The sequence below is a fragment of the Phyllostomus hastatus genome, unplaced genomic scaffold (assembly GCF_019186645.2).
Source record: "Phyllostomus hastatus isolate PE091 unplaced genomic scaffold, TTU_PhHast_1.1 phas_contig_5, whole genome shotgun sequence".
Lineage (NCBI taxonomy): Eukaryota > Metazoa > Chordata > Mammalia > Chiroptera > Phyllostomidae > Phyllostomus > Phyllostomus hastatus.
In genome coordinates, this window is record NW_025333897.1 from 5041220 (window position 1) to 5064434 (window position 23215).

Genomic DNA, 23215 nt, shown 5'->3' on the forward strand with positions numbered 1-23215 from the left:
TAACAAGCACCCAGAGTAGGAGTCAGAATATCAACAGTACTCCCATCCCATAAGCCATCCCAACATACATACACGGGGCTTCCAGTAGCCCCCCGCATCCTCAACGATAACCACTATTCTGACTTCTTACAGCATAGGTTGTTTTTTGTTCTTTATATAAATGGAATTATATAATATATACTTTTGTTGTGCTTTAGCTTCTTTGCTCAACATTGTGTTTTGGGGAGTTGACCATATTGTTGCATTTGGCTGTGGACTGTTCATTTTCATTGCACTATAACATTCCATTGTGTTAAGACCAGAATCTATCCGTTCTGATGATGTCACAATTGGGTAATTTTTATCTTTTGGCTGTTAAAATAATGCTGGCAATCTTCCTCTGTGAGAGAATCCAAAGCTCAAGTGAGTGAGAGGAACATTGGTTTACACTTGAGGACTTAGAATATGGTGAAAGGTTGTGCCCAGCTACAGTGCCACTCCACACCAATGTGCTCAGCAGGTAATTTGTTACCATAGAGTACCAAAAAACCCTGATGTACTGTCAATGTAGACATAGATAGATATGTATATTAAAGCAGATTCTGGGTTAATTCTCTGTATGCCTAACCTTGGACCCCTAAGATTACTGTTCCTACCAACCACCTTTCCTAGTGGTAGCACTGGAGTATTTCTTGCCCTACAAACCTATGTTTAGGATGTGAGCCTGATGTCCTTGCTCCCTTCCCTCTCCTGGTAAAAACCTCTGTTGTTCTGTTGAGACTTTTGTGATTCTCTCACTCTCCTGATGTGATTATCTAATTACCTGATTACTGCCCACCATCCTGAAAAACCTGATACCTGCCAGCCTCTTCCTCTACATTGCTATCCTTCCAAGTGATTTTAACTTCTGTGTGGTTTACCGATGATAACCATACTCATGACTATGATTTCTTGTAGCAAAAAGATACAAAGCAAAATTAGCGAAGGGAAAGATGAATGGGCAAAGTCTGGGGGAAATTAGGCTCAAACTTTCAGAGGGGTCTTTAGAAGGAGTCATGTAGGATATGCAAACAGTTTGGGCTCAGTGAGACACTCTTAGTAGTTTGGGAAATGGTGAAAAACCTGAAATCAAAGTTTCTAGATGTCAGCCAAGGGCCAAATTTGTACGTAGGCCTTATAAAGCATAGTGTTCGAGCCTGCTGTGTTAACTCTTCTGGACCCACCCTGGTTCACGTTCCTTGTCCTGTGACTTTTTCCTTTCATCCGCTTCCACCCAAAACTGGATATACCCGGACCTTGTCCATCAACCTCAACTGCATCACCTCTGAATCATGGATTTAGACACCCCATACTTTGATCTTCCAAATGGCTTGCTCAAGAAAAAAAAAGTTTTAAAAAACAGAGCTTTCTACTTAGGATTCATTAATTCCCACCCTTTTTTTTTTTTGTATATGAACATTTTTAATTAGTTCCCTTCTTTCTTTTGCTTTCCCTATCACTGTATCCAACCAACCTAGACTCCATGATCCTTCATCTGTCTTGTAAATACTCTTAAACTCCCTTGTACCTCTTTTGAGCTTCTTGTGCTCCTGCCAAGAGAGGCTTCAGCTCTGAAAGCATCTGCCCATCCACATTGTTACTGTTCATCCAGAGGGCTGAGTCCTATGGAAGAGAATCACAAATGAGTAAATTAATACCACTGTAAATCTGATTATTGCTCTTTACTTGGCCCTCAACATTGCCCACAAAACTTAGTACTTTTTTGTAATCACTTCTCTGCAGTCAGCAAATAGGCTTGCCATCTATTTTAAAGAGAACTAGAAGAGTAAATGGGAACTGCATCATGTACTTAACCATACTCTAAACCAACCTCATCTGCAATCCAGCCTTGTCCTGGTAGCCTAATAAAAATAGAGAAAAAAAACTTACCAAAAAATGGCTTGTGCTCTTGCTCCCTAATTCCCAGATTTAAAATACTGGCTTATCTCTATTTCTGCCTATATCTTCAACTTCTTTCTTGATAATGGATCCTTTCTATTCACATTTGATTTTTTAAGCTGGCATGCTATATAGTATATTAATGTGTTAATATTTATATGTTAATATATAATTATAATGTGGCATATTAATTACACTGCATCCTATTTGCTCCTACTTAGCTCTTTATCAAGATGCCTGATCTCCCTTTCACTTCTTAATGCTCTTGACCTGCTGCTTTTGATAAGGTCACCAGTGATGTCCAGTGAGCCTTTCCAGTTTTCTTGTTTGCTTTTTAGAAGCATTCCATGCAGTTGACCTCTTCCTTAAAATACTATTATCTTCCTGATTGCTGTGTTTATCGGATTTTCCTCCTCCCCTCTAGCTGCTGTTCCTCAGTCTGTTTACCTGATTCTTCCACCTCCCCATCTTGAACTAATTGTGTTCCTCAGAATTCTACATTAGCTTTTTTTCTCCTTTTTTAGCTGTTATATTCTTTGGCATCAACCCCTATGGTCCTAACTATATGAAGTTATTTTCAAAGTCACATATCTAGCACAGTTCTCTTTTCTGAATCTAGATCTGACTTTTTTTTTTTTTTTTTTTTTTAAATCCTCAACAGAGGATTGAACCTTCTACCTTTTGGTGCATGGGATAATGCTCCAACCAACTGAGCCACCCGGCCAGGGCTAGATCTGACTTTCTGATATCTGTAGTTGAAGGCCTCTCAAATTTAATGTTTCCAAAACTGAAGTTATCTCTCCTCTACTTCCAGTGTTCTTGATCACAGTATTTAGCAACTAACCTGAGTATGCCAGAAATATGGAAGTCATTTTTGACACTGTTTCAGTTTTGCACTAGCCTCACACCTGTTACCAAATTCCATCAATTCTGCTCCCTAAATATATCTAATACCTATTTTTATTAAAATCTTTAAAAATTCATAGGAGCTATGTGTACATGTATGTGTTTTAATTCAAATCCTTTGGAAAGGTGGTTTGTTTTTAGTCCTCACCCAAGGAATTTTTTAAAAAGTTGATTTCAGAGGGGAAGGGAGAGAGAGAAAAAATCAATGTGAGAGAAACATTGATCACAGGGAATCAAAACTGCAACCTAGGTATGTGCCCTGACCAGGGATCAAGTCCACAACCATTTGGTGTACAGGACAGTGCTCCAACTGAGCCACCCAGCCAGGGCCCTCAGAAAGGTTTATAAGGAAAGGCAGCAGTCATGCTAACAATCTCATTCCTTCCTACCTCTAGTATTCTGTTTTTAGTTTTTGCTGATTTATTGTGGAAAAAGGGAAACAATTTATTAATCAAATATTTGAGTCTTTACTGTGGAAGAGGTATAGTTCCAATTGCAGGGTAAGCAATAGTGATAAGATTTTTTTGAAAAAACAGCCCTTACTAGAGCTTGTATTTTGAAGTTAAAATAAATGGGTAAAATATATAATATGTTAAGATGATTGGAGAAAAAGCCAGGAGGTGGGGGCTAGAGACAGGATTGCTGCTTCCAATTTAAAATAAGTTAGGATATACTCTGGTTTCTCTTCAGAGAGTATAAATATTTCGCCTTTTAAAATAGGTTAGGGAAGCTGAGATTTGAGAAATGACTCAAAAAGGTGATTGGACATTCAAGCAAAAGAAATTGTATTGCAAAGATCCTGAAGCAGGAGTGAACCTAGTATGGCTGGAGGGAGGGAGGGAGAAGGGGTTGGTAGAACATGAGGTTAGAGAGGGAACAGTGGGGACAACTGTAATGATTGTCATTTATTCTGAGGTGGAAGCAATTGCAGGGTTTTGAACAGAGGAGTGACAGTATAGCTTAATTTAGAAAGAATGTGTGGCTGCTGTGTTGAGAATAAGCTACATAGTAGGGCAAGAAGCAGGAGGCCAGTGCACTAATCCAGAGTAATTCTCCCTGCTCACTAGCAGTTGGAACATGGCCTCAGACTCCCAATACTGAATCTGTTGCAGAGGCCTTGGTGGTGGAGTCTTGTGGTATGGGGACCAGGGTAGTATCCTTAGCAGATGGTTCCTCTGGCCAGGATTTTAATGTATCCATTTTACACCATTTAAAAATAATAGGATACAGTCAAAAGTCTTCCTGTTTTCGTTGTCCTTCAGACTTAGTTATCCTCTCCATGTAGAGTGACGTGGTTTCCAATTTTTGCTAGTACAAACAGTGCCATAATGAAGAACCTTCATGAATCATTTCACAAATAGGTGAATGTATCTGTAAAATCCAGTACTGGAAATTCTGGATAGCAAGTGACATAGCTTTGTAATTCTAGTAAATTTTCCTGTGTCCCTCTTAGTAGATATAGCAGTTTACACTTTAACCGGTTTTTGAGGATGTCTCTTACCCCATATTCACCAGTATGATATTACTGAGCTTCAGAAAACTTGCTCAGTTCCCCATGCATTTCACTTTGGGTGAGGTTGAACATTTTTTTCATAAGTTTAAGTTAGTACTTCTTTTTCTGTGAACGACATAAAAGTATTGTTTGATTACTTTTCTCCTTGGATAGTCTTGGTTCATCTTTTTCTTATTTACAGGAGCTCTTTTTTTCATTAGGGAAAAATTTGTTTTGTTTTTGGGGGTTTGTTTTAAGGATTTTATTTACTTATTTTTAGAGAAGGGACAGGAGGGAGAGAAACATCAATATGTGGTTGCCACTCTTGCATCCCCTCCTGGGGACCTGGCCTACAACCCAGGCATGTGCCCTGACTGGGAATCAAACCACCAACCCTTTGGTTCGCAGGCCACACGCAATCCACTGAGCCACACCAGCCAGAGCAAAATTTGTTTTTTTAAATTGAATGATACCTATACATAATTCCTGCAAATGAAACAAAATAGTATACATTCAGTCGACTTCTTTTCCTTAAAGGCAAATACTGTTGTTCCTCCAAATAGTGTGTACACCACATGCATGTGTGTGAGAGAGATACCCATATTCCCTTTTTTACTAATATATCAGTAGGAAGAGCCTGTATAAACTGTTCTTTATTTTGGTTTTTTCACCTGTTTACAACTACGGGCTTCCTGATGTGAAGATACACTGTTTTAACACCTCACACACTCACAGATTTGCACATCATTGCTCTGTAGTTTATTAAATATACTTATCATAATAGTTGGTTATAGTTAATACATATAACTTATTACCTAAGTAAACATAATTATAAATGACCCAAGTAGTATAAACTCCACCTATATTTCCTTTCTTACAAATTGGTAGTCTTCCTGCCATTAAAAACTGCCTTATATACACATGTTGGTTGACTTTAAAAGCTGAAAAGCAACAAACAGTATTCTGCTATGACTTTATAAGAATTCTTCAGCATGGATCCAACTGGTATGCCTTCCCTACAGTTCTAATTATAAATACTGTACCTTTAAAAAATATATTACTGTGATCAGCCCTGGCTAGTGTGGCTCAGTGGATTGCATGTCAGCCTGCAAACCAATAGGTTGCTGGTTAGATTACAGGGCACATGCCCTGGTTACATTCCAGGGCACATGCCTAGGTTATGGGCCAGGTCTGCAGTAGGGGGCGTGTGAGAGGCAACCACACATTGATGTTTCTCTCCCTCTCCCCTCCCCCTCTCTCTAAAAATAAAAAATATTTAAAAAATAAAAATATGTATTACTATGATCAAGATTAAATGGATTGTCTTAGGTTCAAAATCATCTCCATTTTAATTTGCTTCACGATTAGACCTTCTCCAACTTTTAAATTGTTTTTCCTTTTGCACATTTAATAAATGCTCCAGAGTATGTGACCCATAATATGATGAGTAACTGTGGACCTGTCACTTAACCCAAAAACTGGAGTGTTTCCAACAACCTGCATCTATGTATTTTTACCGATCCTGTTTCTGCTTCACCAAAAAAGGAAACCACTCTCCTGAATCTTATATGTACTATTGTCTTGATTTTGTTTTTATTTACAATATTTTTCCCTAGAATTTCCAGTTGGCTCCTACATATATTTTCTTCCTCTCATGCTCCCCCTCACATGAGTGTGTTTTCTTTCTCCCACCCTCTCCTCCTCCTCCTCTCTCTGTCATCTTTGTCTCACCTCTATATCTTTTCTTCATATTCTCTGTTACTTGGAATCTGTTTCCTTCTTGAGCTCACCAATTTTCTAGTCTAGACAGGTTTTTTTGGACCATTATTTTCTCTACATTTTTTGTTTGTTTTTCCTGCAATTTCTGAATTCTTTCTTTTTGCTTATATTTGTTTCTTTTATCATATAATAAAGATTTCCCTAACCTTCAACCATACTATTTGTTTAGTCTATGAAGCCTCCTGTATTCTCTAGAGATGGTTGTCCTATAACTTTCCATCATCCTGCTAAAATCCAAATATACCACTTTTGAGATCTTCAGCAAAGTCAGTATCCTGGGATTTCTCTTCATTGCTCTTGTAAGTTAGAGTCACAGTTGCCTGATGCCATGTTTTCTGTTCCTTTTCTATAGTCCTTATGAAGCTTTCTAAGAAAGTATATGTAGAGGGACAAATAGTAAGGTTTCTGACACATCATCTTCTCCCTTTTACTTAACAACCCTTTAAAAATTAAAAAAAGCATTCTTAGCTCAATTGCTGATCCTTCCTCTAACATGCAGTGGTGCTAAATCCAATGCCAGTCTGATTCTTTTTCTTTAACGATGACTTCTCTCTCTCCCTCTCTCTCTCTCTCTCTCTCTCTCTCTCTCTCTCTCTCTCTCTCTCTCTCTCTCTCTCCCCCTCTATAGATATAGATATAGATATAGATATAGATATAGATCTCAACTTAGAACTGTCTTTGTGTTAAAAATTTTTTTATGATGTTTTCCTCTGGGTCATCTTTGTTTTATCCCAGTGTTAATGCTGGATAGTTCATAGACCCTTTGATTTAAAGATTTGTCTCTCTAGCTCATTTTATTATTTCTTAGATAATGTCTTTGATACCATCAACCATGTTCTTTTACTCAAATATAAGTAAGAGTTATGGGATCCATCCTTTCTGTCGTAAGTTTTTTCTTATTTTCTTTCCTTAACCTTGTTAATCTTGGTCTCCTTTCTGTAGGAGGCAGAAGAGTTCGTTGCCATTGTATAGCAACTGTATATGCCCAAGATTTGTTGTCTGGTAGGGTTTGCTTTAAGGTAGTGATCTTTATCCTTGAGATCTCTGAACTTCAGAGGGCTTTGTTAAAAGGTGCCAATATTTCCAGATCCCACAGATACCTGCTGAGAAGAGTCTTCCTTTTACTTGTTTGTGTTTCCCAGGAGTTTGTGGCCTAATTACAGGTCATTCTAATTGCAGCAATGAGAAACAGGATTGTTCACTGCTTGTGCAGGCAGACCTTAGATGAGTATTCCTGTTTTCAAGCCTCCTTTTCATTCTAGCTCTCTGTCATATGTGCTGCCTCAAATCTGAAGCACTTCAGAGTTCCAGGCGTATGGCTTCTGCACGCTAGCACTCCAAGACCAATCCGGGTGGCAGCACCCTCTGCTCTGCCCTGGATCCCCATTCTGCCACCTCCTCTCATTAGTCTAGAAATTTGTTGGAAAATACCTCACAGATTCCTCTCTGCCCAATTCTATTTGTATTATAAATATCGTTTTACTCATTTATTGACATTTGAATGTGGCCTTTTAAAAAAAGGTAAATATTTGTAGTCATTTACCATCTTAAAGCAGCAATCTGCTTCTAGTGTGAAGCACCTTCAACTCTTGCCTGTACTGCTACCTCTCCCTTGGTCACCTTCCATCTGTCCTGCACTCCAAATCATGTTCTATGCAGTACCAGAATGAACCTTGGGGAACACAAATCTGACTATCAAATTATATCACGTGTTTTAGAGAAGACATCTAATATGGAGGCCTCAAGAGATGGTGTCCTACTGGAAGTTGTATCACTGCAACTATGGTCTGATACAGATGTGAACATGGTGTTGAACAAGACCCATACTCGCAAGACCCAGCCCCTGAACAAGCCTCTTCTCTGTAAGACCTCAGCCCTGGTCTAGGCCTGTGAGTCAAAGATCTAAAAATAAGTCACAGGGCTGTGAGGCAACAGGCAGCTACACAACTCTGGTTCTGTGTCTAGCTGCTGTTCAGCAGCAGTGAGTACACAACATCCCACCCTGCCACTGCTCTGGACAGCCTGGAGATCCGGCTCAGCTTCTGACTAGGCCTCAGAGCTGCCCAGAATCTGGTGCTGGGTTTATCTCTAGGAGTGAATGATCAGAACCCCAGACCTATTCTCTCTAAGTGTCTAAACGGCGTCTTGACAAAGCCAGAAGTGCCGGGCTAACGCACTCTTAGGGTAACTTTTCCCTGGATGTATCTCTGTGTCAGATGCCTCTCTGAGTCTTGATTCCATACCATCAACAGACTTCCTTTGTAGCTTTTCACCCTAGGTCATGATTTCTCGAAGTATACCTAGTGTCTGGGCCAGCTTTTCTCTTCCACCTGCTACTTGGTCTAAATCTGGAAATCCTGGAGTCTTCAGACTTCTACTGAACTGAGATGGGAGCTGTCAGACATGCTCATTTTTGTATTATGCGAACTTGAATTTACCTTCTCACTTAAAGAGTCAAGGAAGTATAGAACCAGTTAGTGAGTGCAAGTAATGTCTGTCACAGCCAACTACTGGAAAAGGACAGCCAGATGGTCTGTCAAAGACAAGCCCACAGAGGCTTGGTGGAAAGCCTGACAGTATGCCAACAACTGCTGGCATGAGCCCCAGGGTGCCTCCTGGAATAGGCTGGTATCTTTTCACATTTGATTGCCCCACTGCCACCAACATCCAATGACAAAACTGGCTGTACACATAGTCTTCAGCCTTTCAAAACCAAAGGAGAGTAAGGCAACTCAGCAAATTAGGAATGGGTGGAAATTTCCCAAATCTAGTAAAGGATATTTACCCACAAAATGTACAGGCAGTATTATGTATAATGATGAAATACTGAACTCTTTCCTCTTGAGACTGATGTCAAATCTAGAAACTACTACAATTAATAAGTGGACTGTCAACATACACAAAAATCACTTGTTTCTATGTACAAGCAAAAAGTAATTGGAAAAGGAAAAGTTAAAATATTACCATTTATAATAGCACCCTGCCAAAAATAAAATTTCTAGCCATCTAATGAAAGATATGCAAGACATCTACTCTGAAAACTACAAAACGTTTTTTCAGAGAAAGCATATCTTCAGGACCTTGGACTAGACAATCAGAACACAAAAAGCGATAACCATGAGTGATAAAAGAAAACATTGATAAACAACTTTATTAAGTCTAAAAATTTGTTCATTATAAGACATCATGAGCTTACCAGTGTGGGACACTGGGTTGGGCACTGTCCCACAGACTGAAAGGTTGCTGGTTTGATTCCCAGTCGGAGCACATGCCTGGGTTGCAGGCCAAGTGCCAGGTTGGAGACCTGCAAGAGACAACCTGTTGATGTTTTTCTCACATCAGTGTTTCCCTTTCTCCTTCACTTCCCCTCTCAAATAAATAAATTTCTTAAAGACATCAAGAGAATAAAAATGGGAGCCACAGCCTGGGAGAAGATATTTGCATTATGTAATATCAGCCATCAGAGAACTCATAACTCAGAATATATATTAAAAAAACTACAAATCAGTTTTTTAAGACAAAGGACCAATAATTCTTTTATTTTTTAATATTTTATTTTTTAGAGAGGAAGGGAGGAAGAAAGAGGGAGAGAAACATCCATGTGTGGTTTCCTTTCACTCGCCCCCTATTTCAGACCCAGCCTGCAACCCAGGCATGTGCCCTGACGGGGAATCAAACTGGCTACCCTTTGGTTCACAAGCCAGCACTCAATCCATTGAGCCACACCATAAATGAAAATATTCAAGTATCTCAAACATAAGAAAGGTTCTTGACACTTTGTCATAAAAGAAATGCAAATTAAAAGCACAAAGAGGTACCATTCTACCCCCATGAAAGTGACTGAAACTTCAAAAGACCATGATATCAAGTGCTGGTGAGGAAGTGGGACTGGGATTACGTCAATTTGTTCCACTTATTCACACATTCATTGGTTGATTCTTGTATGTGCCCTGAGGGGAACAGAACCCACCACCTTGGTGTATGAGGATGATGCTCTAAACAACTGAGCTATCCAGCCACAGCAAAACTGGGACTGACTTTAATGGTGAGAGTGTAAACAAGTACAGTTACTTTGGGAAATGAATGGGGAGTATCTACTAAAGCTAAAAATATTTATGACCCAGCAGTTTTCCTGTTGGGTATATACCTGATAGAAATGATTGGCTTATGTCCACCAAAAGACTTGTACAAGAATGTGCATAGTAGTCATAATAGCCAAAACCTGGAAAATATTTGAATGTCCAACAACAGTAGAATGAATAAATAGTGGTGTATTTATCAATGGAATACCAGTTAGGGGAGGGTGGGGGACTTGTACTACACAACATAAGTGAATCTCAGACATCATGGTGACTGGGAAGAAGCCAGACGCGCAAAAAGTACATACTGTATGGTTCCATTTACGTGGAACTCAAAATTGGCAAAACTAACCTATGGTGATAGGGATGAACTAGGAATCATCTTCGGGAGAGGAGGGCCTGCTAAAGTATTTTCTATCTTGATTGGGGTGGTGGGTATATTATGTATGTACACATAAGTGAAAATTTGAACTGTGTACGTAAGATTTGTGCTTTATGTAAATTAAATGTCTATAAAAGATACATGGAAGGGGGGTCTTAATTCTCTCCATTGCTCTGCCCCTGTGATACCACACACAGATCCCTGAGTGCCTTGCTAACTCCCTCTGCTTTGCATCAAACTCTTAAGTGATTTTCTCTTACGAAAAGAGTTCCATGCTTCCCAGCCTGCCTTGTAAGATCTATTCCTTGAGGAACTCCCCTAGCCTTCCCTCACGGCCTAAAATGCTTGAAATCCCTTCTTGCTTCAGGGTCTTTACACGGGCAGTTTCACCTGCAGGCAGTTTCTCCTCCGCAACTAAATAACTGCTTCTCATTCTACAAATGTCAATTTAATCATTCCCTTTTGAGGGATGCCTTTGTTCTTGCAAGTGTCTAGCACTCTTTTTCTTCACTCAACATGTCCTAATTGTGCTTGCATGTTTATGTTACAATTGTCTACATCTTTTTGTTTGTTTAAATCTGTATTTCACCACCAAGTTAAAGAGTCACTTTTGTCTTATTCACCACTTTATCCCCAGTACCTGGCACAGTGCCTGGTCCATAGTAGGTGCTCAGGAAGTCACTTAGTGAATGCTTACTATTTGCTACATTCAACACCAGGTGCTGGAGATACCGTTGAGTATGGGATGGTTATCATCCAAGTTCACAGTCCAGAAGGGGCAGAACATTTTTGTGAGAGAACTAGTACCACTGGGGAAGTATAATATTAGAGTTGGAGATTTCAAGAAGGCTTCCTGGAGGAGGAGTCTCATGAGGTCATATTTTCAAACAACTCAAAGAGCCCCCCAAACTACAGAGAACAGACTAATGGTTGTCAGAGGGGAAGGGGGTTGGGGGACTGAGTGAAAAGGTGAAGGGGTTGAGAAGAACAGATTGGTAATTACAAAATAGTCATGAGGGTGTAAAGCACAGCATAGGAAATGCAGTCAATAATATTGTAGTCACTATCTTGGTATGGTACCAGGTAGGTACTGGAAATAGTGGGGAAACCACTTTATAAAATAAATTATTAACCATTATGCTGTGCACCTAAAATTAATAGCAAACAATATTACATGTAAATTTTAATTGAAAAAAATTTAATGTAAAAAATAAAAAGGCCCTCCAACTAGAGGCCCATTCTGGGAGGAGCCAAAACTATGACAGCTTCTGGACTCGATTCTCTTGTTATCTGCCTTTGCCTGTGCAGACACAGAAACAGCTTGACTTGCCAATTGTATGAGATCACAGGATTTTTGAGAAGTAATCTCACTTCTTACTGATCAATAAGCTTTATGTGAGGTGATGTGTTACATTCAGAATTTCTCCATATATATTTAAGGCCACCTGGCTCCTTTTCAGTAAACCCAGTCTCCTTGGTGATTCTTGAGTTGGCTGGTAGGAAGCTCAGAGATAAGGCAAGTCAAAGGTGGCTTTTAGTTTTATTGGTCTCCTCTTGTATCCTCACTGTTAGAACTAGATGATGTTCCACACTCATTTGTTGCACTATATAGTGATCATGGCTCATTATTTTGCACTTCAACAGCAAGGTTTCATGGTAGTGAAACCACTGCAGGTTAAGAGCCAAATTTGAGTTTATAAACTCAGCCTTTCCTCAAATATTTTCAATAACTTGGCTTTAAAATGTTATTTAGTTCTGCCCAGCTTTGCCCCTACGTGGAAGGTGTGAGTATGTGGCAGCTCCATGAGTTAGGGTTAAGGTTAGATACAATATTATGGGACAGTAAGAAGGCTAGATAGAGGGCTGGGTCCTGAGCTCATCTTTCTTTGTGGAGTGAGTGGGGAAAGAAACCCTTTTCATCATGCACCACTCACACACACTCTGCTCTCTGACCTAGCTGGAACACCTGGTTCCCCGGATTCCACATCAAAGGCAGCCAGCTGTTTGATGAAGGGGGAGTCTGTTTGTGTGGTCCTGCCATCCAACACCTACATCAAACATGCATTGAGTAACACAGATCTCTTTGGAGGGAGTCCGTGCTCTGTGGCCAGTCCCCAAGGTTGCATGTCACCCAACCAATGCCATCAGAAACTCAACTGCTGCTAGCAATTGAAGACCCAGGTGGAATGCTAACTAGACTGTAACTAGAGGCAAGCACATGTAAAAAATCTCTGATTTGTAGCCATATAGCAACTTGATAGTTGTTGGGTTAGAGGACTCTGGCACTCTGTTGAAGAAATGAAGACCCAGCCCTTGAGGCCCTCCTTCCCACTGTACCCAGAAGGAGCAGTCAAGCAGCAGGGCAACAGTCTATAAGTTACTCCCAGACATCAGGACTGCAGCCAAGGACAGCCATTTTAGAGGTCACAGTGCTTTTTGGTTAGGGCTAATAAATCTCTTGTTTCCATGACAAGGTGTTAGAGTCACGGCATTTTGATAACCAGATGGAGAGCTGGCCCACACTCAGGAAAGAGGACAGAATTCTGGTTTCTTCAGCCAGATGACTTCAAGAAGGTTTCTCATGCCCCTTAATCTCAGTCCCTGAAGGGTTTGCAAATCTGAGGGATTGCTCATAAATTTAATTGTTCAGAACTCAACAAGTGTTCCACCCTGAACTCTTTATAAGGCCACACAGAAGGTACTCTGCAAGCTATCTTTTCATGATTCTTGAGAGGCACATCTTGCTGTGCCTCCTAAGACTACAGCATAGACACTGAGCCAGGGTGGTGTCTATGGCCACATCCACATACTCGAACCTGAGGAGGGCAGGGTTTGGCTCTGTTGGCTGTGAAAGGGACTGAAGCTGCCCAGGCTTTCAGGGTATCTTAACCTCAAGGCCACAGGCCCCAACACCAGAACCTTGCCAGGTTTCCTCCCCAACACACCTTTCTTTCCTTTTCGGGTCATAACCCCTTGTACTCCTGACAGTCTAGGGGGCCTGGAAAATATCCTTCTCTGTGTAGACCTTCATAGCAGATAAATGGTGGGCATAGCCTCCAGGGTGGTCCCTAGTCCATTTGGCAGTTCCTCATGCATCCAGATACCTCTGCTTCATCTAGCTCTGGAGAATCCCCCGACAGTTCCTCCTGCCTGTATCTTGTATATTCCCTAAGGTGGTACCAGCATCCTGTCCTGGTCCCAGGGGAAGGGGCCTGAAGGTCCTGTAGTCCAGCCCATCCATCAGGGGTCTCCCAGGCCCTCGCCAGCCCCAAACTCTCAGAATGATCACAAGCAAATCTTAGAAGTAAGATTGAGACAGAAGCCAATGGCTCTGCCTGGCAAGGTCCTCTTGGCCACAGCACAGCCATTTTCAGCCAATAGAGGGTGGAGTGGAGAAAGGATAACAGGATGCTTAAATGGTTACATTCAGGGGAGACGGAAGGATAGGGAGTGGCTTCCTCAGGGAGGCAATCTGGACACAGAAGTTTCCTCTTCAGCACATGACCCACAGTGCCCTCACCCTCTTTCCTGCCTGAGCCACACCACTCGAGCTAGACTGGACTGGCCTCGCCCCAGCCTCTCCATACTCAGCAGACAGCCAGCTACTGTGTATGCAGAACGTCTGGCCAACCCTCTCCAGATTTTCTCCCAAATCCTGTGGATTCTGGAATGCAGCTACCCTTTCTGGGGCTCACAGCCCATCTTGCAGCTTCCACACCCTGCCCAAGGGAGACCAGTAAGGTAAAGTAGAAAAGTTACTCTCTCCAAACTCAAGCCTATTGCCCCTTTCCCTCTCTCCCAAGAACACTTGACTGTGAAAACTTCCTTGAAGGCTCTTCTTTCAGACAGGCCCACTAAAAACTAACATGTAAAAGCCCAGCCTGGAAGCCCTGGCTTTTATATCTGTGAGGGCTGTGCAGGCCAACAGTAAGAACTTTGCTTGCTTAAGAAAATCGTCCTCTTATCCCTTGTGAGCTCCTCTAGGTTTGTCTTCTGTAGCCCTTCTGATAATAAGAATGTGAAGCCCTCATAAAAGCTAGCCATAGCAAATCTGCTTTTATTTTCTAAGAGGAGTCATCTCATGCCAAGGTCAAGGTGTATCTCTGGCCCATCTCACTAATGCAGGGCTCTTCAGTGGCTGAGGAGCCTTTGAAACCTTGTTCTGCTCTCTTTTCACGGGCAGGGACCTCCAAGACTTTCATCCCTTCCACAGGATATGGCTGCAACTCTGCCTGTAAGCAGATATACAAGGTGTCAGGTAGATTCAGGGAGAAACCCTGTTTCCTTGCCTGAGCCTGCTTGGCCTCCTAGGTGGTAAATTGAGGTATTGGTCAGGTGATCTCTTGGGCACCATCCCATCCCTGTATGCATGTTGAAGCTTCAATCATAGACCTCTCTGAAGAGATGGAGGATCACAGCTTGTCTCTGAAGACCAGGGCTCCAGGAGGGTCCAGCCCCCATCTCTAGACCCTGTGGGCTCCATCCTTTTCTCGGCATTCTGGTGTATGAGAGCTTGGAATAAAGGTGACATGAAGTGACAAATGTCTCCAACCTGTATGGTGTGTATGTGGGTGTTTTTTCCTCCTCCTCTATATGAATGCGTGTTTGATGAATGAAAACAAATAGTTCAAACTTCTAGGAGGTGGGTGTGATAACTCTAGGTATGCTCACAAAGAGGACTCGACATGTCCACAAGACAGAATGCCCTCAGATAAGCTTGAGAGGTCAGAACTTCAGAGAGGCCACCCATGGTTGGCAGTTTTCACAATGAGTTTGAATACTAACTGTACATGTGGTTGAATGGGTCTCTGGAGCCTCCTGGCCCTGGACTGAAGTCTACAGAAAGGGCCCAAGTGGTGCCAAGCATGAGTGGTTTCTGCTCACTTCACTCTGCAACCATGATGTTTGGAGTGAAGTGAGCAGCAGTGGTTGGGCATGTGGGTCAGAGCCTGCCTCTTGGGGAGGGAACCTCTTTAAAGTCCCACTTGTTGTTTAGCAGGTGCCTGTAGGCATGGACACTAGAGGCTTCTGTGGCCTGGAGTAGGAGGTAGGAGGGCCTCCAAATAGATAAGCTTGTCCTGAGACTGCAGGAGCCACAGTTGGCCTTTTCAGAAGCCAGACACCACCACCTTTGGTCCCTTCTCCAGCCTACATAAGTATGATGACACCAGCACCTGGGAACACTTTCTCCAATTGAGCTGTTCTCTTTCACCTCACATCCGTCCTCCCGTACCTTTGGTTCCATGGTCCATCACATCAATAACACTCTTAGCCCTCTCTCTGCCATTCAACTCTCAGGTGAATCCTTGCTCCACCTTCTCCATCTTCTCCACCTTCTCCACTTTCACCTGAAAGCTGCTGGGACAAGCCACTTAATCACAAAGAAGGTTCTATTCTGAATTAATGGTTATCAACCTGAAATACATCCTTCATACAATTTAGAAATTCTACCACATCTCTACAGTCAATGCACCTTTCTACTTTCCACTCCCCTCACACCTCTGTCCCCAAGCTCCCCTCACTCTTTGCTGCAGCCAGAGGTAAACTCATTATCAAGCAATTTAGATCCCTCTCCAGCCTTTTCAGAATCACAAAGTAAACCAGATCATCTCTCTCCTATATACTTATAATCCTCTTACTGTCAACCAGATCTTCCTCTCTGATACTGAAACATGTTTTAGTGGATTCCACCATTAAAAAGCCAACCACAAGATAGCCTCCCCTAAATCTACACCCACCTGCAGCTCCTACCCACAGTTCAATGACCAATTAAACCCCAGGGACATTCCCAGAACTCTCCTAAACTCCAGATCCCCACCCCCAATTGTCCCCCCAAGTGTCTACTTAGCATTTCCTCTTTGATGTCATATTTGAAATGACAGTCAAGGTCTTTTTCCCATCTTCTACCCTCCAAATGTGGTCTTCTTCAGGAGCTTCCCACTACTATGAATGTCACCTAGTGGCATGTCACAATGGCTGGTTCCAGAAACCAGGAGAAATTTAGGATCTGCTCTCCTTCCCAACTCTCTTTATCTATTTATTTTTTTATTTTTATCTTTTAAATATTTTATTTATTTATTTTTAGAGAGAGGGGAAGGGAGGGAGAAAGAGAGGGAGAGAAACATCAGTGTAGGGTTGCCTCTCACATGCCCCTTACTAGGGACCTGGCCCACAACCCAGGCATATACCTTGATTGGGAATCAAACCAACAACCCTTTGTTTTGCAGGCTGGTGCTCAATCTGCTGAGCTACACCAGCCAGGGCTCCAACCCTTTTTATCTATTTAATGATCGACTTTATTCCCCATTGCCACTATTGAAGTCTGTGAGTGGATTTCAAAGTGAGGTTCACATACCCACTAGTATAAGAAGGCAATCTACTGGGAAACAGGAATAAACTATTAGAACTCTTATATATACTGTTATTTTTATTATTTAAAAATCTTTTTATGTATGTTTCATAATGTAAATAGTATATTGGTACATTTATAATTTATAAATAAAATCTAGGTGATAGTCAAACTTTCATCTGATGGATGTTCAAGAACAACAAAAAAATGTGGATGTCCTGGTCTAAATCAGGATCACCTTTTGCTTGAACAATTGAAATAGCCTCTTTTTTTTTTAAGATTTTATTTATTTATTTTTTAGAGAGGAAAGTGAGGGGGAGAGAGAGAGAGAGAAACATCAATGTGCGGTTGCTGGGGGCTGTGGTCTGCAACCCAGAAATGTGGCCTGACTGGGAATCGAACCTGCGACACTTTGGTTCGCAGCCCATGCTCAATCCACTGAGCTACGCCAGCCAGGGCTGAAATAGCCTCTTGACTGATCTCTACATCTATTGATTGGTTGACTGTGGTAAAATATAGATAAAATGTACCATTATAACCATTTATAAATGTATAATTTTGTGGCATTAAGTAAATTCACATTTCTGTGCAACCATCACCATGTCCATCTCATTTTTACCTTCCCAACCTGAAATTCTGTACCCACTAAATACAAACTCCCTATGCTCCCCTACTCTGGTAAATAGTATTCTACTTTCTGTCTCCATAAACTTGACTATTATGCATACCTCATATAAGTGGAATTATAGAATACTTGTTTTTTTGGTGACTGGCCTTTTCACTTGTTTATGTCTTTACAGTTTATTCATTTATAGCATATTTCAGAATGTCCTTCCTTATTAAGGCCGAATAATATTCCATTGTATGGGTATTCCACACTTTGTTTATCCATTCATCCATTGGTGAACACTTGGGTTGCTTCTACCTTTTTGATTATGAATAATGCTATGAACATGGGCATACAAATCTACATCCACTCTTGCCTCCCACAATAGAGTCCAAGTAATCCCTTTACATCCACAAGTATGGTAAAATCGCCCTTTGCTTAAAACTCGGTTTTTCCAATGCTCTCAGGTAAGACCTTAATATCCTAGTTTTTCTTTCTTTCTCTTTCTTTCTTTTTCTTTCTTTCTTTCTTTCTTTCTTTCTTTCTTTCTTTCTTTCTTTCTTTCTTCCTTCCTTCCTTTCCTTCCTTCCTTTTCTTTTTTCTTTTTCTTTCTTTTCTTTCTTTCTTTCTTTTCTCTCTCTCTTCTTTCTTTTTCTTTCTTTCTTTCTTTCATTCATTCATTCATTCATAGAGAGGGGAAGGGAGGGAGAAAGAGAGGGAGAGAAACATCCATGTGTGAGAGATACATTGATGGGTTGCCTCTCATATGTCCCTGACCTGGGACCAAACCCGAATCCGGGCATGTGCCCTACGGAGGAATCAAACCAGCGCCCTGTTGCTTTGCGGGATGACGCCCAACCAACTGACGCACACAGGTCAAGGAAACACCCTAGTTTCTTGAATAGGAAGCCCTTGAAGACACCTGCTGTTTCTTCTGTGGAAATGTCTTTTCCTCCCAGTTTCTCCAAGTTTTTTTTTTTTTCCCCTCCTTCTTCTTCTTTCCTTTAGGACCTTAACTCCTGCTCATTTCCTGGGAGAAGAATTACCTGATCACCCGCCTTCACTAGGTCAGGGGACACTCTCCCTTCCTCCTCCACTTTCCCCTCCTACCACTTGTCACAGTTGGCACTACATCATCACGGGCATTTGTGACAATTTTATTGTTTCTACCACTAGAGAATAAACCTATGAGGGCGGTCTTACAGTGCCTGTCAGGGCCTCGCACCTAGTAAGTGCTCAATATTTCAGTAATCTATTGCAATAACAAATCCGTAAGGACGCGCTGACCCCTCTTGTCCTGAGGCCAAGACACCACAGAGGATGGGGAATGCCTATCCTCATTCCCAGCCCGAGCTGTTCCACAGGAAGGTCCTCGGTCTTCAAGGAAGGAGGTGAGAGGCAGCCTAGGTCCGGCTCGCGCAAGGGGGGTTCCGCTCCGGGCCGCTGGGTCCGCAGCTACACCGGCGTCGGCCGGGGGCGGGGCCGGCCCGTAGACGTCACTTCCGGTGTACACAGCCGGGCCGGGCGGTGTGCTGGAGGCCGGGGCGCGTCGCAGGTGAGGAACCAGCGAGGGGGCAATGCCTGGCACCGGCGGGAGGGGTTGGGGGCGGCCAGTGGCCGGTGGGTCGCGGGCGGGTCTGGAAAATGGACGAGTTCGTGGGGCACCGCTCCGCTGGGGGCCACAGGGGCAGAGCCCTAGGCTCCCGCCCCTTGCCTGTCCGCTGTGGAGGACGCCTGGCTCTGGGGGCGCTGGCCGGGCGGACGGAAGCCCGGAGGGCCCTCCCGTATCGTCCCCGGGCCCGGGGTGCGGCGGGGACCCCGCGGACGCGGAGCTGGAGGGGCGGGGCGAGGAGCTCCCTCGGGCGGGCGCGGAGACCAGCTCCTTAAGCCCTAGGAGCGGTCGGCGGAGAGACGACGGCCTATGGGAGGCCGGGGTCCGCCGGGACTGGTTGGGGACGTGGCCCTCACGCCGCCCCGCGGCTGTCCGGCTGGCTGCACGCACCTTCCTCGCGGTGGGCCGCCCAAGAAGACGGTTTTCTGGCTCTGCTGAGCTCGCTGGCGCAGTCGGGCTGAGGGTGGTTCCGCGGGGACCCCTGGAGGACCGGGCCAAGGACCCGCGCGCGTGCGGCCAATGCAGGGTCAGGGGTGTGTCTTCCTGCTCCGCACCGGGCAAGGAAAGAATCGTGCCTGCTTGGCATGATAAGAATTTTGTTTATAGTCCTCACAAAATTTGCCACATAAACACTTAGCTTGAGGAGGGGGCAATTTAAGGATAGCTCGTTTCCGCCCCTCACCTCCATTATAAAAGCAGTTCATCCTCTTCTCACATTTAAGACCACACAAAAAGTATTGTGACAGTACTTTTTAAAATGACAATTATCCGCTAACCTATCAGTGACAACCATTGCTAACATTTTGGTGATATCAATAAATACAAGCATGTATTATCATTTTTATGGTCTTATAGTATACCGTTGTATGTCATAAATCTAACTAAGCTCTAGCTACAGTTGAACATTTAGATTGTTTCCCGTTTGTTACAATATAAACAATTCAACCAAAAGGATTTTTCTGATTGTTGTTATAGGATACATTTACAAATGAGGGAAAATGTAACACTCATTTAAAAAAATACGTATTTTCTTCCCATTGTTGACATGTTTAAAAAATTGTTCTTCATCCCTAGTACAAATAGGTAGTTACAGAATAGCCATGAGGATGTGGAGTACAGTATAGGAAATGGAGTAGCTAAAGAACTTGCACACGTGACCCATGGACATGAACAATGGTGGGGGGGATTGTGTGAGGCAGTGGGGGTCCTGGGTGGAAGAGGGCAAAGGGAGAAAAATCAGGACGACTCTAATAGCATAATCAATAAAATAAAATTTAAAAATTTAAAAAGATTTCTTCATCCCAATGTTAAATTCCATTCATGTTTACTTCTCATTTCACAGGATTTTTTTTCTTTTACTTTTAGCTGTTTACTTAAAATTTGGTTGTGGTGTAAGATATGAAATATTTTCCAGATGGGTTAGTTGTTCCAATTTTACTGAAAAGTTATAATTGCCATGTTATTATATTTTAGATCTAAAATTCTAAGTATATGTTTGTAAAAGGATTACTTACACATTGTGTATTTAGATTTTGTGTATGCTGTTTTTAAATTCTATTTACAGTATTTTAAAAAATCATGTTTCTTTACAAATTCAGGAAATACTTCATGTTTGAGTCTTTTTCTCTTTTAAAGTAAATAGTTTATTGCTGTTTCATTTGTTTTCTTGCTGACAAGATAACAAACCATATGAAGAGTTCAGATTTGTTGTGGCAACTTTTCAGTCTGGTATTTGAGATTCTAATCTTCCTCTATTTTTGCACACGAGTACGTAGGTTAGCATTGGAGACCAAGATAGAAAAGCTCTCAGATTCCCTTGGCAAGCCTAGATTTTTCAATCTAAAATTATCTCTGGATTTTTGGAAGACAGCATGTTTTAAGCATCTTTAAAAATTTTTAAACAAGTTGCACATGATTCTGTTGAAAATTTTACTAAATGTTTATTCTGTTGAAAACCTGACATCTAGTAAACCAGCTTTAAGTGAGTCTTCCAAGTCTATAGGAAAATAATTGCATCTGAGAGTTGGTAGGCTGGGGCATCAGATGGGCTGGATGTCCATTCTCTTTTCCCTCTTCTGATTTTGTCCTTAGTGGAAAATTATGACTTTCCTAGGTAGAAAAGGAATGTTGGCTTGAACAAGGAATTGCTTAATTTTGGAGTTACTGAAAAGGCAGGATGCCATTTCTCTTAGTACTAGTTCTCAGAGAGCCTGAATGTATCAGGGGTTGTGCTTCAAATGTCTTTATCTCTACTGAAACTGCCCTCTTGAGGGTTTCCTGATTGGTAGATGCAGTGGCTGCTGCTTACTCATTTCTCTTGACCTTGACCATAAATATTTGGCATGGTGAGCCATTCTTTCTTGCTGTTGTGAACCTCCTGTTGATTGGCCTTCTTGACTTGGAGCTGTTATGGTCACTTTCTTAACTTTGTGCCTGTGTTTTGCTGCTTCTCTTCCTGCCTCTGCCTGGGAGCATTTTCTAAGGCCTAGCTTCATGTCTCTGTCCCTGTTCCCCAATACATGCTCCTTCCCACTCATTCAGTATGTGACTTCTAGGTAGAGACTTCACCCCCTCACTCTGCCTCCACTCAGTAACCCCAACTCAGGCTTTGATGCAGGTGATTTCTTTTTCTCCCTATAACTGACCCTGGACATGTTCCTGAGACCATACTTTCTCCAGGTGATAGAGCCCTTCACTGCTTCCCACAAGGGCCTGTCTTTCTTTACTCAAGTTCTTATTAGTTGATGTATCATATCTTTTCTTCCTTCTTGACTTGGGTTGTATTTGCCATGTTTTCTATCCCTATAATTTGTAAGGTACAATTTGTACCTTTGCTCAGGGACTTCAGACATAATCTGGTTCCACTCTGGATGAGAAAGATGAAATCCAGTGAATTTAGTCAGCTTGTATTCATGAAGTTTTTGCAGGATAGGGCAGTTACTATACTGGAAGATTGGAAGATCTAGCCACAAGGCCCAGTCTGGGGAAGAAAACCGATTGATTGCCATAAAGTATCATAAGTGCCTAGAAAAGCAGGAGACACATAAGCTCGACCAGGTTTTAGAAATCTCGCTTCTTTCGTTCAGTGCTATTATCTCCAGGGCCTAGAACATAATGTTCTGCAAATAATTATGTTTTTGTTAGATGAATGAATCAATGATCATCTAAGAATGAAATCAGAATAATTTTTACACAAAGCAGGTACCTATAGAAAACATATAAGCCAAGAGACATTTTATAAATGCAGTTTGAAGAATTTCAGGAAAAACTTTTAATTTCAACCAAAATAACCCAGCTATAACCTCAGGAAAGCATGGTTGGAATGCTTTGTAGCCTGAATGCTTAAACTTAATTTTGTATCCTCAGAAGAAAGACTGTTTCTAGAAGGAGGGAGTTGGGACGGTGTTTATGGAAATTGGGGTGGTGGGTCCAAGAGAGGAATTGGGTGATGTGTTTGTAGCACTGTGTGGGTGGATGCCTTGAGCAGAGGAGCTGTGTGTAGTTCCCCACTGGGCCTCTGTACTATCACATGGGTGCATCCCTGTTGATGCCTTTAGCCAGGCGAATCTTACCTTTGCATTGCTGCCGTGCTCCTAATACCCTCCAGTTAGAACATGACTTCACATGAAGAGTTCTTGCAAAGGAGAGAATGTGAGAGCTTTGCATCCAGACTTGGGTTATATTCTGGGGATGCTGGCTGATTTATGTTTCCTCCTCAGTAGAATACGGATAATAGTAATAACACCTCCTTTCTGCCATGGCACCAGCTAAGGGCTCAGTAAGCATTAACTCTCATCAGTATATATAAACTTAGTAAGTGGCCTGGTTAATGCATCAGTCATCTTTGAACTTAGATAATCTTGAATCAGTCCCGCTGAACCTGAGTGCACTGACAGAGCTGAGCACCAGAAGGTGGAAGTCATGACAGATAGGCTCTTCCCAAGCTGCTCCTCCAGAGAATCCAGCCGCAGTTGTCAGGGAAGACTTTCTTAGAGAAGGTTGTTTTTGAGCTGAGTGCTGTGGGGAAAAGTTAATGAGTCCAGCACCACTGTAAGGGTAGAAGACTTAGGCAGGGCGATAATAGATACAAAA

At 42.2% G+C, this 23215-nt stretch overlaps 1 protein-coding gene across 3 annotated transcripts in view; it reads left to right on the forward strand.

Annotated features, from left to right (window-relative positions):
- The first annotated feature begins 14183 nt into the window (after positions 1 to 14183).
- GARRE1 (granule associated Rac and RHOG effector 1) overlaps positions 14184 to 23215 on the forward strand; it is a 90187-nt gene continuing 81155 nt past the window's right edge. The window contains exon 1 of one of the 3 annotated variants that reach the window (XM_045846736.1): positions 14184 to 14296. The gene's annotated coding sequence lies outside the window, so the exon portion shown is untranslated. Of the gene's footprint in view, positions 14297 to 18933; positions 19067 to 23215 lie in introns of those variants that run through there. The other 2 variants (XM_045846735.1, XM_045846734.1) reach the window with 2 other exon arrangements.